The sequence below is a fragment of the Suricata suricatta genome, chromosome X, assembly GCF_006229205.1.
Source record: "Suricata suricatta isolate VVHF042 chromosome X, meerkat_22Aug2017_6uvM2_HiC, whole genome shotgun sequence".
NCBI lineage: Eukaryota > Metazoa > Chordata > Mammalia > Carnivora > Herpestidae > Suricata > Suricata suricatta.
This window is the reverse complement of record NC_043717.1, coordinates 55,634,818-55,650,075: the sequence shown is the minus strand read 5'-3', so window position 1 is coordinate 55,650,075 and position 15,258 is coordinate 55,634,818. Positions and strand designations below refer to the sequence as shown.

Sequence of the window (15,258 nt, the reverse complement as noted above, 5' to 3'; positions counted from 1 at the left end):
AAACTACTCATTTTTTCACTGAAGATAGCATGACTGGTAAAGGATGTCATAGGAGGACTCAAAGATTTTGTGTGGGCTTGGACTTGATGTTTTCTAGGTCTACAGAACTGTGCTTTTGTGAGTTTTTCTTCCTCCACATATCCATCATTTCCAACTACCTGCTGTCTTCCTTTAATCTTTGAATGTCTGTGTGGTTTTCTCCTACTTTTCCCCACCTAGCATTGTATGATACTGTTTCAATTTGCTCCCCAATTATTTCAGATGTGTACATATTGTTTCCATTCCAGAAACCCAGGAGTTAATGTCAGGAGGGCGAGGTTCATCAGGCAGCAGCTATACTGTTGCCTAGAAACCATCAGGGGCAGCTAGAAATTATTGCAGAGGCCTTTTCGGGAAGATGGTCTGACCCAACCGTCAGGGTAAAGAATTAAAGGGATTAAACATGTAATTGCCCTTTGTTAATAATAAAAACAGGGTCTGATTTTACAGAATATTATATTCTTTTTTACTTTACTAAAAGGAATCTAAATTTCTTTAAGTATTCCACCTTCTTTTAATTGCTCCCCTCCCTTTCACAGTGGTTTGATCTTGCTTCTTAGAACAACATCCCCTTTCTGCCACTTCACAGTAGTCTGATCCTGTCTCACAGACTACTAGGCCCATTATGTTCTTAGTTTCACTTCTCCTTCTTTCTCTGTTTATCCCAGAGTGGTTTGATGACACCTTATAGGAAAGCATTCGTGGTTTGATCTTATCTAGAGAGCATCAGTATCTTTTCTCTTTGTGTCTCACACCAATAATTTGATCCTACGTCATTGACCATCAGTTTTTTTAGCTCCTCCCCCGGGGTCTACAGTGGTTTGATCCTACCTCATAAACTACTAGGTACTCTCTGATTTCCCCCTCTAGCATCACCACCACAAATGGTATGGTCCTTAGCATCAGGTCCTTTTTGTACCCCACACTGGTCTTCTAAGCAGATTGAAGCTGCTTCATCTCATCTCTGATTCAAGTTGATCCTTTCAGTGGCTCTTTCTTGAATTAACAACATAAAACTGGTCCAAATGGGTTTAAAGTGTTCAGAACTTGCTCATGACCAATTCAAATCCTTCCTCGAAAGGGAAAATCAGTTCTGACATGTTCAAATCTATTTTGACCAGCTTAAACTAATTTTGCTGAGCTGGAGCCTGAGGTCGGTAAACTCAAGAAGATTGCTGAAGATGATGCTGATTCAAGGCAAAGCAAGGAATCAGGTACTTAAAGAAGTTGAAAATGGGCTAAGAACTAAGAAATAAAATACATCAAACGAGAGAGGAAAATATGGGAGCTAGAGCTGGCTGAGGAAGGCTTAAAAGAGATTAGTTGCATCCAAGCCTTTTTGTTTTTGAAAGGTGAGAGGCCATTTTGAGGCGGTAATGCAGGATCTTGGGCTCTGCCTTTGTAGGTATGGGAAGCAGTATGGAAGCTGAAACCATCTAGCAGCCCCATCCAGCTGGAGCTTAGACTGACTTGTATGTGGCCCCAGTGTTGCCCGGTTCTGTAAGCCAACCCCAGGGGCCATTCTTTGTTTGTGGCCTCATCTCAATTTGCAATTACTAGAGTCCCAAACCACAAATGACAACTTCCCACTCCTTTAACTGTGGATGGTCATAATGTTTTTTTAGCTGTTTAGGGTTTCTATTTAGGTTAGAAGAAGGGATTGGTAAACCTTGAAGAAAAAGCTAATTATGGTAGGTAAATCATGAAGTGAATGACTCAGATAACTAGAATTGAGTTGATTACTATACCTTGCAATTTTTTCAGAGAAGGTGGCAGGTTGAGAAAGGTATCTAATCTCTTGCCCGTGAGACTGGTTATCTATGTCCTTCTTGTTGTTGACTGAAGTAAAAATTGGTCTGTGTTGTCTGGATTCCTCCCAGGTGGTTGTCCTTCTGTCTTTTGTGAGGACTGCAATAGGGGTTGAAAAAAATGGGAGCTGAAAAATGGAATTTTTATATATTTCAGCATTTCTAATTTGTGCAGAATTTCTGCACTGGGACAGTGGGACAAGGCCAGATGCTTTGATGCTGAGTGACAGAATGCTACAAGGTTGAGGGTGGGGCTGGAGCTCTGGTTTGGCGCAGTATGTCTCAACATCTTTCCTGCAGATGGATGAGACTCTATGGCTGTTTACCTATCACATAAAAAAAGAGAGGATTTTTAGAATGGCATAGGAACTTAGCTGCCTGGGAAGGAAAGTGATCTTTTTGTGAAAAGATCTTTCTTGTGAAAGAATTTGGCTTAGGATCCTGTCATTTGAAATGTGTTTTTTAGGAAGATGGATTCAGTTAGCTATTGCGATTTTTTGACAGGGGAGAAAGGCAGCCATTTTAATCAAAGTAGTTGAATCTCACTTCCAAATGTCAAGGTAAAAAAATATCAGAAGATTTGGAGTCAGAGAACCAAGTTTTGAATTCTATTTCTGCTATTTGCTATGTGGACCTTGAGCAAATTATTTAACCTCTCAAAGACTTACTTTTCTCATTTGTAAAATAAAGTTAATATCATTTGCCCTATAAAAAAACAACCTTAGATATTCATGCCTTTTGGAGCAAAGTAACTGCCATTCAACATTTTTGTATGATTAAACTAAATATTGTGGCAGAGGTTACTTTTGTTTATGTGTGGGGAAATAATACATAATTTAGCTTGATAAAGACAGTTTTTTTTTAAATTGTCAGTAATGCTTTACCCAGATGAAGTTATTGAACTGTGATGAGGAGCTAGGGACAAATTGTTCATTGAAGTACTTTATAAACTAGAAAGTGCATATAGATGTCAGAAACTGTTATTTTTATAATAATATGTTGATCATTAAAGTAACACTCAGAAAATACACAGCAAAAAATGACTTCAATGTTTCAGACTCATAGATACCTCTGGTTGCAGATTCATTTCCTACTGCATCCTGGACCTGTGGCCACCAGAAGCCCTGAGATGTGGTATGCACCATCATAAACTGGTGACACGAGGTGGGGGATAGGAGATGGAGGAATCATGTCAAAGATATCAGTGATAGGTTTGCCTCGTGTAAACAGGGTGGGGTATAACAAACTCTCCTTCAACCACAAACATCTTGAAATTATTTAATTCAAAGCAAGCCTGGATTACTTCACTTGGATTCTGTCACCGTCCCTGAAAACATCAGGATCAGGTAAAGAAGCTTTTTTATGTCTTTATTTTATTTAGAGAGAGTAAGACAGAGAGTGAGCAGGGGAGGAGCCGAGAGAGAGGGAGACACAGAATCTGAAGCAGACTCCAGGTTTTGAGCTGTCAGCACAGAGCCCGATGCGGGGCTCAAACCCTCAGACTGTGAGATCATGACCTGAGCTGAAGTCAGATGCTTAACCAACTGAGCCACCCAGGCACCCTGAAGATCAGGTAAAGAAGCAAAAAGAAGGGCAATAATGTGGACCTTCATGAATACAGAAGCCCTGATTCTGCCATTCATAGGTGAAGGGGATGAGAGCCAGGTCAGGCAGTAGAGCTTGAGCTGTAAAAAAACATTAAATTTCAAGGTATTTTTGGCTTCATTAGGAAGCTGTGTCCTGTACTCAGATTTGTGGGCTTGGAAATATGGCCTTTTAAAAATATAATCATTTGACTAATAGATGCAAATATGTGATAGCTTCAGTGTACATGTATTACACCAAGATGCATGACAAAGATTTTTATTTTTATGACATCCTGGATAGCAAGATGGAGAAAACACGAACTGTAACATTCCTTTAGTTAGAATCTCCAATTTTTAAAAAGTATTACTATTTATTGAATACTTACTATATACCAGGCATTGTGCTAAGTACTTTATACATTAGTTATTTAATCCTGACAACAGCCTTATGACATATGTTTAATTATCTCCATCATACAGATAAGGAAACCATTTATATTAATTCTATGTTTCTCTGGAGGAGCAGAAATTCTTGATAAGTGTGTGTGAAGTGAAAGGGAAGGGTAGGGTACATTTTCTGAGGGGTTTAGTAGAATCACCCAGTGAAATTTTTTCTAAATTGCATAGGCCCTTCCCCCATGAGAGTACTCCCTTTAGAAGGCCTGCTTTTCCTTGGGTATTTCTGATGTTTTATGAGCTACTGTGATTGATGTAAATGGGTGGTAGGAAGGGTCTTAAGGTGTGTTGAAGGCAGGAAAAAAAAGTTGACTTTCACTATTGCAAAGAGAGATCCTTGGTGGTAAGGTGTAGGACTCTGTACCTGGCTGTCTTGGTTTCAACATTTTAATTAATGACTGGATGGAGATGTAGAAAAATATGCTCATCAAATTTTAAGAAAGAACTCGAGTGGAAGGGGAAGTATATATACTGGATACTAGAACTAGGAACCCAAGAAGAATTTACTAGATTGTAAAGATGGATCAAAAACAAAAAAAAATAACTTAAAAAATGTGATTGTTCATAAATTTAATAAAATTAAAACAATTATCAATTCTATAGGTATATTTTTGATATGGCTGCCAAGAAAGTTAATGCAAACTCAGGCTATGTTAATGTGTAGAGTCTAGAATGAAGGGATAATTATTCCATTCTTTTCTAAGTTTGTATGAACCACACCTCAAGTATTGTGTTCCATTGTGGAGGTTATCTTTTAAAGAGGGACAAAGATAAAATAGAGGTTAAAAAGAGAAGCTTGAAGGGTGGAGTGGGGCATTATTGCTGTCTTCCAGTATCTACAAGGCTGTCATAAGAAAGAGGATTTTATCTTTATTTTGTCATCCCAAGATACGGAATTAGGATTGTGAAGTGGAAGTTGTTTATGGTAGAGCTGACTGAAAATGAAATGGGCTGTGCTGGAAGGGAGTGAGTTCCCTATGATAGAAAACATTTAAGCAGGAAACAGCTGACTACTTATTAGGGATTTAATTTTTGCTATAAAACCTGAAATGCAGTCTTAATTGCTACAGTTCAGTAGATTGAGAGAATTGCTGTGAGCATTTTTTCAATGTCTGGTTGATGGAGGGGGTAGTGATCAGAAAGGAGAGGTATTGGGTAACCCTCATAATAGCCAGTTAATCTAGGGAAACCCTGGGGTTAGTTGGTATGGCTCAGTCAAGTATACTACTGAAGAAATAAAGCATTTACTAAGCATCTTGTATATGCCTTGCCTGGTGCTTTTACACACATTAGTTTTTAATTCTCACAACAATCATGTGAATTATGTATCATTAGCATTTCTTTTACAAATGAGATAAAAGAGGCTCAGAAAGGTTAAGTGACTTTCTCAAGTTCATGCATCTAGAAAGTGACATTGGGGGAGCATATCAGAACCCTAGATAGGGAAAGATGTGACAGAATTTCCACTTTTTACCTGATCACTTCTCCAGTTGAGTAAAGAGTTGATATTGCCAGAGGCAAGTCAGAACTGTGAGGACAAATGCGTCATGCTGGGCTGGGTGCCTGGAGTAGATGAGAGTATCATAAAGATATATGATCAGTCTCTAGTCTAGCAGGTCCTGGAGGATAGTATTGGAATGAAACTGAGCTTTACACAGGCTAAATGGCATGACTATTTATTCATAAATCTGTACCTACATGGAACACTGTCTTCCATAGACTCACAGAATGTCACAGCTGTCAAATAACATACAGATTTTCAAAGTCCAGACAAACCTACCTTTTTTAAAAAAAATTTTTAATAGTTTATTGTCCAATTGGTTTCCATATAACACCCAGTGCTCTTCCCCATAAATGCCCTCCTCCATTACCACCACCCCTTTCCCCTACCCCCTTCCCCTTCAACCCTCAGTTCATTTTCAGTATTCAATAGTCTCTCAGGTTTTGCATCCCTCTCTCTCCCAACTCTTTTTCCCCCTTCCCCTGCCCATGGTCCTCCATTAGGTTTCGCCTGTTCCCCTGTTAGACCTATGAGTGAAAACATATGGTATTTGTCCTTCTCCACCTGACTTATTTCACTTAGCATGACACCCTCAAGGTCCATCCACTTTCCTACAAAGGGCCATATTTATTTTGAAGAACAAAACTGTGGTCCAGAGAGGAGAAGAGACTTTTCAAAATATGTTTAATTTAATAACTTTGCCCCTGATATTTCCAGGAACTTATTTTTAAAAATGTATCTTAGCAAATATAGAATTAGAGCTACCTAGAGCAGATTTGTTTTTTCAGAAATGACAGACTCCTCTATGAAATGTGCTACTCTGTTTAAGAGCTATGAGATAGATATGTAATATTCTGGTTTCCTTCCCCCTAATATTATAGAAATCAGCATTCATAAAAGTGGAAAGGGCATAAGCATAATCAGATAGGTTAGATTTAATTCCTTTAACTGGAACCCATGGGAAATTCTTTAGTTTCTTTGAGCCCCAGATTCATTATTCACGAAAATGTGAATAATAATAGTTTGACTTAACCATGTGGAGTTTGAGGTGCTTGTGGAGAATCCAGGTGGAGAGATTAAGAAAGGGCTGAATGAAGCTCAGGAGAATGATTGGGTCTGGAGATACAGATTTGAAAATCAACTGCCAGGGTAAAGGTACATAAAGCCACATGTATGGGTGACATTGTCTACTAGAAAGAGTTTTTTCCATTCAATGGCTCTTTAACTATTCGAGATTGACAGTCATGTAACCCCAATTATTCAATTCTATAGGCCTGACATCCATAAATCAAAGATAATTCTGAATGTCTTGAATTCCAGCCTCTTCATCAGCCAGATTTTCCTTTTGAGGATATATCATATTTTGGTTTTATCAGTCTTGAGGTGTGGTGTTCTAAAACTAAACACAGTACTTCTGTTATGGAGTGGGGTAAGAGCAAGACCCTTATTTCCTTTATTCTATACACTATACACTTTCAATGACTCTGATGCAGGTTGTCCTTGACAGTAACCAGAGAAATACTGTTCTGCGGCATGAAGAACACTGCATTTGAACCTTTTTTGTCCCTAGAATTGACTTGGCTTCTAGCTGCATGCCTGGTCTTGCTTTGCTGCAGGATGCAACCACAAAGTGGTTGTAGGATATCACCAGCCCCATCTGATCTCATTTTTTACTTATAGTTTATTGTCAAATTGGTTTCCATGTAACACCCAGTGCCCTTCCCCACAAGTTCCCTCCTCCACCCCTTACCCCTGCCCCTGCAGCCCTCAGTTTGTTTCCAATATTCAAGAATCTCTCATGATTTGCTTCCCTCTCTCTCCCTAATTCCCCCTCTTCCCCTTCCCATGGTCCTCTGTTAGGTTTCTCCTGTTAGACCTATGAGTCAAAACATATAATATCTGTTCTTCTCCACCTGATTCACTTCGCTTAGCATGACATCCTCGAGGTCCAGCCACTTTGCTACAAATGGCCATATTTCATTCTTTTTCATGGCCATGTAGTATTTCATTCCATAGATAAACCACATCTTGATCCATTCATCAATTGATGGACATTTAGGCTCTTTCCATCATTTGGCTATTGTTGAAAGTGCTGCTATGAACACTGGGGTACATGTGCCCCTATGCATCAGCACTCCTGTATTCCTTGAGTAAATGCTTAGCAGTGCTATTGCTGGGTCATAGGGGAGTTCTATTGATAGGTTTTTGAGAAACCTCCACACTGTTTTCCAGAGCAGCTGTACCACTTTACATTCCCATCAAAGTGTAGGAGGGTACCCATTTCTCCACATCCTCACCAGCATCTATAGTCTCTTGATTTGTTAATTTTAGCCACGATGACCAGTGTGAGGTGATATCTCAGTGTGGTTTTGATTTGTATTTCCCTGATGATGAGTGAGGCTGAGCATCGTATCATGTGCCTGTAGGCCATCTGGATGTCCTCTCTGGAGAAGTGTCTGTTTATGTCTTCTGCCCATTTCTTCACTGGGTTATTTGTTTTTCGGATGTGGAGTTTGGTGAGCTCCTTGTAGATTTTGGATACTAGCCCGTTATCTGATAGGTCATTTGCAACAATTTTTCGAATTCTGTCAGTTGCCTATTAGTTTTCTGGATTGTTTCCTTTGCATTGCAGAAGCTTTTTATCTTGATGAGGTGCCAATAGTTCATTTCTGCTTTCATTTCCCTTGCCTTTGGGGATGTGTCGAGTAGGAAATCATTGTGGTTCAGGTCAAGGAGGCTATTTCCTGCTTTCTCCTCAAGGATTTTGATGGATTCCTGTCTCACATTCAGGTGCGTCATCCATTTTGAGTTTATTTTTGTGTATGGTGTAAGAAAGTGGTCCAGTTTCATTATTTTTCATGTTGCTGTCCAGTTCTCCAAGCACCATCTGTTAAAGAGCCTGTCTTTTTTCCATTGGATACTCTTTCCTGCTTTGTCAAAGATTAATTGGTCTTACATTTGTGGGTCCAGTTCTGGATTCTCTATTCTATTCCATTGGTCTATGTGTCTGTTTTTGTGCCAATACCATACTGTCTTGATGATGACAGCTTTGTAGTAGAGGCTAATGTCTGGAATTGTGATGCCTCCCATTTTGGTTTTCTTCTTCAATATTACTTTGGCTATTTGGGTTTTTTTGTGGTTCCATATGACTTTTAGGATAGTTCGTTCTAGCTTTGAGAAGAATTCTGGTGCCATTTTGATGGGGATTGCATTGAATGTGTAGATTGCTTTGGGTAATAAAGACATTTTAACAATGTTTATTCTTTTCATCCATGAGCATGGAATGTTTCTACATTTCTTTTGTCTTCTTCAAATTCCTTCATAGGGTGTCTACAGTTTTCATCATATAGGTCTTTTATATCTTTGGTTAGGTTTATTCCTAGGTATTTGATGGTTTTTCATGCAATTGTAATTGAGAACAGTTTCTTGATTTCTCTTCCTGTTGCTTCATTATTGGTGTATAAAAATGTAAGTGATTTCTGTACATTGATATTGTACCCTGAGACTTTACTGAATTTCTGGATCAGTTCTAGAAGTCTTCTGGTGGAGTTGATCGGGTTTTCCATGTAGAGTATCATGTCATCTGCAAAAGGTGAAAGTTTGACTTCTTTGCTAATTCTGATGTCCTTTATTTCCTTTTGTTGTCTGATTGCTGATGCTAGGACTTCCACTACTATGTTAAACAACAGTGGTGAGAGTGGACATCCTTGTCGTGTTCCTGATCTCAGGGAGAAAGCTTTCAATGTTTCCCCAATGAGGGTGATATTAGCTGTGGGCTTTTCATAAATGGCTTTTATTTTTAAGTAAGTTCCTTCTATTCCGACTTTCTCAAGGGTTTTTATCAAGAAAGGATGCTGTACTTTGTCAAATCCTTTTTCTGCATCTATTGACAGGATCATATGTTTTTTGTCTTTTCTTTTGTTAATGTGATGTATCACGTTGATAGATTTGTGAATATTGAACCAGCCCTATAACACAGGGATTAATCCCACTTGATCATGATGGCTAATTATTTTTTATGCTGTTGAATTCGATTTGCTAGTATCTTGTTGTGGATTTTTGCATCTGTATTCATTAAGGTTATTGCCTGTAGTTCTCTTTTTTGTTGGCTCTCTGTCTCGTTTGGGAATCAAAGTGATGCTGGCTTCTTAGAATGAGTTTGGAAGTTTTCCCTCTATTTCTATTTTTTGGAATAGCTTGAGAAGAATGGGTATAAACTCTGCATTAAATGTCTGGTAGAATTTTCCTGGGAAGCCATCTGGCCCTGGGCTCTTATTTTAGGGATATTTTTGATAATTGATTCAGTTTCTTTCCTAGTTATGGGTCTGTTCATATTTTCTATCTTGTCCTGTTAGAATTTTGGTAGTGCATATGTGTTTAGGAATCAGTCCTTTTCTTCTAGATTGTCCAGTTTTTTGGCTTATAATTTTTCATAGTATTCCCAGATGATTGCTTGCATTTCTGATGAATTGGTGGTAATAGATCCATTTTCATTCGTGATTTTGTCTATTTGGATGCTCTCTCTTTTCTTTCTGAGGAGCCTGGATAGAGGTTTATAGATTTTGTTTATTTTTTTAAAAATAAAAACAACTCTAAGTTTCATTGATCTGTTTAACTGTTTTTTTTTTTTTGGATTGTATCTTGTTTATTTCTGTCCTTATCTTTATTATTTCTCTTCTTCTACTAGATTTGGGGTGCTCTTGCTTCTCCCCTTCTAATTCCCTTAGGTGTTCTGTTAGATTTTGAATTTGTGCTCTTTCTAATTTCTTGAAATAGTCTGCATTGCAATATACTTTCCTACTAGGACTGCCTTTGCTGCATCCCAGTTTGTATTGTTGGTTTTTCATGTTTATTTGTTCCCACATATTTTTACATTTCTCTCTAGTTGCCTGATTAGCTCAATTGTTCTTTAGTTGGGTGGTCTTTAACCTCCACATTTTTGGAGGTTTTCCATACTTTTTCATGTGATTGATTTCAAGTTTCATAGCATTGTGATCTAAAAGTGTGCATGGAATGATCTCAATTAGCTTTTATTCATGGAGCACTGCTTTATGGTCAAGTATGTGATCTATCTTGGAGGATGTGCCATGTGTACTCGAGAAGAAAGTTAATTTCCCAGCACAGTTGGCTATAAGTTCAATGTTAACGAATCAACAATGCATATTAAATAATGTGTCTTTAGGGGTGCCTGGGTAGCTCAGTTGGTTAAGCCTCTGACTTTGGCTCAGGTCATGGCCTCACAGTTCATGGGTTTGAGCCCTGCCTCTGGCTCTGTGCTGACAGCTCTCAGAACCTGGAGTCTGCTTCAGATTCTGTGTCTCTCTTTCTCTTTTCTGCCTCTCTCCCACTCACACTCTGTCTCTCAAAAATGAAAAAAATGTTTAAAAAATAAATAATAAAGTGTCTTTAAACAGAAACACACATAAACAATGTATGTAATGATTTATTGACAAAAATGTTGTGACTGATTCTCACAGGAACCTAACCCTGTATTTCCTCAGGAGCAATGGTCCAGTATTTATTAATTTAGTGTTTGCAGTGACTTTATAAACCTAACTACTATGAATAATGAAATACATAATTACATAATTATGATTATTATATAACATGCTAAATATACCAAAATGAAAAAAGAGCAAGATCCCAGGCCAAAAAAAAATGGGCAAAGGAAATATATAGGTAATTTGAAGAAAAGGGAAAACAAATCATGTATATTAACATTATTGAAGAAACTCTTCCATTTTGCTAGTAATGAAGGAAATCAAATTGAAGCAATGATGGTATGTCATATTTTGTTGCATCTCAAATTAGAGAAAAATGGGAAAGATAGTACTCTATGCCGGTTAGAGTGCAGTGATATAGTCATTCTTATATATTGTCAGTGGATTAAATTGATATGTCATATGGGGAAGTAATTTGATGATACATATCAACAGATCTAAACATTATCTTGTGACTCAGAAATTCAACTTTTAACAATCTTCTTGAGAAAATAGAGATTCAGATAAAGATTTATGTATCTTCAGTATGACATTTGTAAAAAGGAGAATGGCAATGAGAATCAAAATGCCCAAGAATAGGGGAATGTATATACTGTGGATATAAATACGATAGAAGACTTACAAAACTATTAGAAATATTTTTAAAGTTAATGAAATAGGAAAATATTGATTATTTAATCAATATGAGCATATTATGAAATTTACGATAAAGTTAAATTATGCTGAAATTATATTTCCAAAGCTAAATCGACCTGGAAATAATTAAATTTATTTAAAAGTAATGCATATTTTCTTGTATGTGTCTTTAATCTAAATGTACAAATTAGGGGTGGAAGGGATCTCCTTACCTGCTGCCTGGTAACCATCACTTTAACCTTATTCAGTTAGGCATACTTTAGGAAATAGGACAATGGATTTTTGTTAGAATGGGAACTGAGAACCACTGGGCTGGACCAGACCAAGGAAGGATAGAATTTAGACTCCCTCTCTTATACCTTTCCTCCCACCTTCCTCTTCTTATCTTTCTCTTCCTCTCTCTCTTTCTTCCCTCACTCTACTTCTCTCCTTCTTTCCCTCGCTCCATTTTTGGTAATGCAGAGAAAAGAAACATTCATTCAGATTCAAGTTAAGAGGTAATGTGGGCAGGATCTTGGAAAGCTTCAAGAAGAATGTGAAATTTAAGCTATATGCAGGATTTTTCTAGGTAGAAAATGCAGGGAAGATCTTGACTTTCTTAACTTCTAAATGTCAATGATGCTACCATAGATTGTAAAATCAATGCCTTTGAGAGACACTGAGTGTGATTTTTCTTTGGTATGGCTGCACCCAGAATTTTTAGTGTTTTTCTTCAGATTCCAGGTGAATTGTAATATTCTGATGCCCTGATGTTGGGGTCAATAGAGGATGGACACAGAAAAAAGTTAAGAATTCTACATCATTTGATGAATCAGATATGTAATGTGGAGAATGGATTAAGGATGGGGAGATATTGGGGAGAGAAGAGAAGAAAACAGATATTTCTTGAGAACACAAATTTGTGGTAATATTACAGTTCTTAATCTTGTTTGATTTTAATGAGTATACTTAACCCCATAAAGTAGGCAATTATTCCAATTTTACAAATGACAAGTAATAAGGGCCTAAAGGAGAATGAGATAGTGGAGGTAGTGAGGAATTGATGTATGTAATTTACATTTTGAAAGTAAAATTGAATGTAGCAGTAGCAAGGGTGGAGAAATTATGAATCAACTTAACTGTAATTGCAGATAACCATTAGGGCTCTGCTTACTTCACAGGGCTGTCCCAAAGGTAGATGCTCAGAAGCTCTGAGCTTTGGCAATTTGGGAAGATGGAAAGACTAATGGAAGTCGGGACTGAGGAGTAAGAGGAGTAAGACTATTTTGGAGGAAAAATCATATTCCCTAATTCTTTAACATGTCCTCCTGAGGATGGAAAGACTAATGGAAGTCGGGACTGAGGAGTAAGAGGAGTAAGACTATTTTGGAGGAAAGATCACATTCCCTAATTCTTTAACATGTCCTCTTGTACTTGTCAGTGCATCCTTCTCATGGCAATTACTATATTTTTTTTTACCATTGTGTATAGAGACTCCATCTATGTAAATATCTGTAAATGCATGGATTATCTCTGGAGTAATACACAAGAAACTTATCAGCGATTGCCTGCAAAGAGGGGACCTGGGCAGGAGTGGGGAAAACACTTATTTTTCACTTTGTATCCTTTGTGCCCTTTGAACATGCATGTGTTATGTGTTTAAAAGAAGAAAATTATAAAACAGACTATAGAAAAAATAGATGTATTTCATACTCCCCCAATACCTTTATATCTCCTGCACTTTAATCTCAGAATTTCCCCTATTTCCTTTCTTTCTACTTGTCTGTGTGGTTTTCTCTGACAAATCTATAGCCTATATCCTTCCTGACCACTTTATTTAGAAACCAGTAGGAAAAAGGATATTTGAACTAACAAATATAGACTACTTTTGTAAAATATAACAGAAAAAAGGAACGGTTTGGCATAAAGTGAGACTTTGGGGTTAAGAGAGGGCTTTTAATTTATGTATTTCTTTATTTGTGGGTAGGAGTGAATTTTGTACCCATTTGTAGGTGGAAGGGAAAAAGCTTGGAGAAGGAGAGAAGTTGAAGGTAAAGAAATGGCTTTTAGCTTACTGAAATTATCAGCAATATTGAGATGGAGCTGCAAATAAATGTGTTTCTAGGGAACTGTTTAGAGGTGGCTTAAAAAAACAAAACAATACAAAACAAAACAAAACAAAACAAAACAAAACAAAAAGCTCTCTGTAAGGAAGCAGATTCCAGACAAGCCCCTCTGTGGCCATTTACAATAGCAGCCCTTGGGTCTGCTGAGATCTACCAGGCATCCCTTCAACGAATATTAAATGTTTACTATGAGTAAGGCACAGCATATAGCAAAGGTGGTGTGGCTTAATTAAATGTACTGACTTGTTAGTCATTAAGGACGAAAGTTTCTGTAAGAATAAGGATGCTTGTATCTAATTCTGGTGGTATGTTATGGGGGTCCAAGTGATGTGGATTCTAACAGAACCGCTACAGTGCTTGGTTCCTAGTAGGTGTTCAGTAAGTGTTTGTGACATAATTCGTTTATTGAGCACCTCCTATCAATCAAGCACTGTGCTAGGCTCTGAGACCACATAGATAAGTTAGACAAGTTCTTATTTTTTGAGTGCTTAGGTTTAGTGGTGTTTACAATAAAGTGATGAGGTTTTAGACAGAGGTACAAACAAGGGTAGGAGGTGACCTACTCCAGAAACAGAACCAGCTTGGAGTGTGTTGAGGGGGGGAATATAGATAGAGGAAATGAAGACAGTGAATGTAGACTGTCCTTTTGAAAAGCTTGGTTGGAAAGAAAAGGAGAGAGAGGGCAGCAAACAGAGAGACAAGTTTCAGACAGTGTTTCTTAAATAATGAGAGGTTTGAACATACAGTTGTATACAGAGAAGAAACAGCAGAGAGGTAAGGGGTGAAGATTCAGAAATAAGGGCAGTGATTGATGAAAAGAGATCTTAGAAGGTATAGAAAGTGAGAGGAGAGGGGCCCCTGGGTGTCTCAGTCAGTTAAGCATCTGGCTTGGGCTCAGGTCGTGATCTCACGGTTCATGGGTTTGAGCCCCACATAGGGCTCTGTGCTGACAGCTAGCTCAGAGCCTGGAGCCTGCTTCAGATTCTGTGTCCCCCTCTCTCTCTGACCCTACACTGCTTGTGCTGTCTCTGTCTGTCTCTTAAAAATAAATAAAGAAACAGAAAACAATTTAAAGAAGGAAGTGAGGAGAGATAAAGCTGGCTTGGATTTTTTGGAAAAATTGCTGTGTGGCACTGAGAGTTTTTCTGAAGCAAGAGACCATGAATTTTGGGGTGGCACTAAGTCAAAATATGGTCACTTAAGAGTATGTAAAAGGTACTGGTTGAAATAATGGTTTTTGGGCCAGGCCATTCAGGGAAGAAAATTAGGCTGAAGGGGGCTGATATGTTGAGAGCAAATAGAAGACCAATGAATAGCAATAATAGGTATGAGGAAATAGAAAGTCTTTAATGTGAAAAAAATAAGTAGCTTGAGAGTGGGATATATGAATTTAGATTTTAGAGGTAGAGCAGTTTTGAGTGGTAAAATGATCACGGATGTGACTATGGTTGTAGACAACTGAAATGAAGGGAAATATCACTGGAAGTGAGGCAGGAAAGTGGCACTCTGGTTAATCTTCATGGATGCTGAAGTCCTTCCATGATGATACAAAGACTTGCACCAGGAGCCAAACATTCAATTTATGTTTGGAAGAAACCAGGAAGTAGGCAGATGGCCAGCGATGAG

The 15,258-nt window shown here is 37.9% G+C and overlaps 1 long non-coding RNA gene across 1 annotated transcript in view; it reads left to right on the top strand.

Moving 5' to 3' along the window:
• The first annotated feature begins 1,003 nt into the window (after window positions 1–1,003).
• LOC115284364 overlaps window positions 1,004–15,258 on the top strand; it is a 71,708-nt gene continuing 57,453 nt past the window's right edge. The window contains exons 1-2 of the long non-coding RNA XR_003905171.1: window positions 1,004–1,253; window positions 2,929–3,193. This is a non-coding gene — a long non-coding RNA (uncharacterized LOC115284364). The remainder of the gene's footprint in view (window positions 1,254–2,928; window positions 3,194–15,258) is intronic.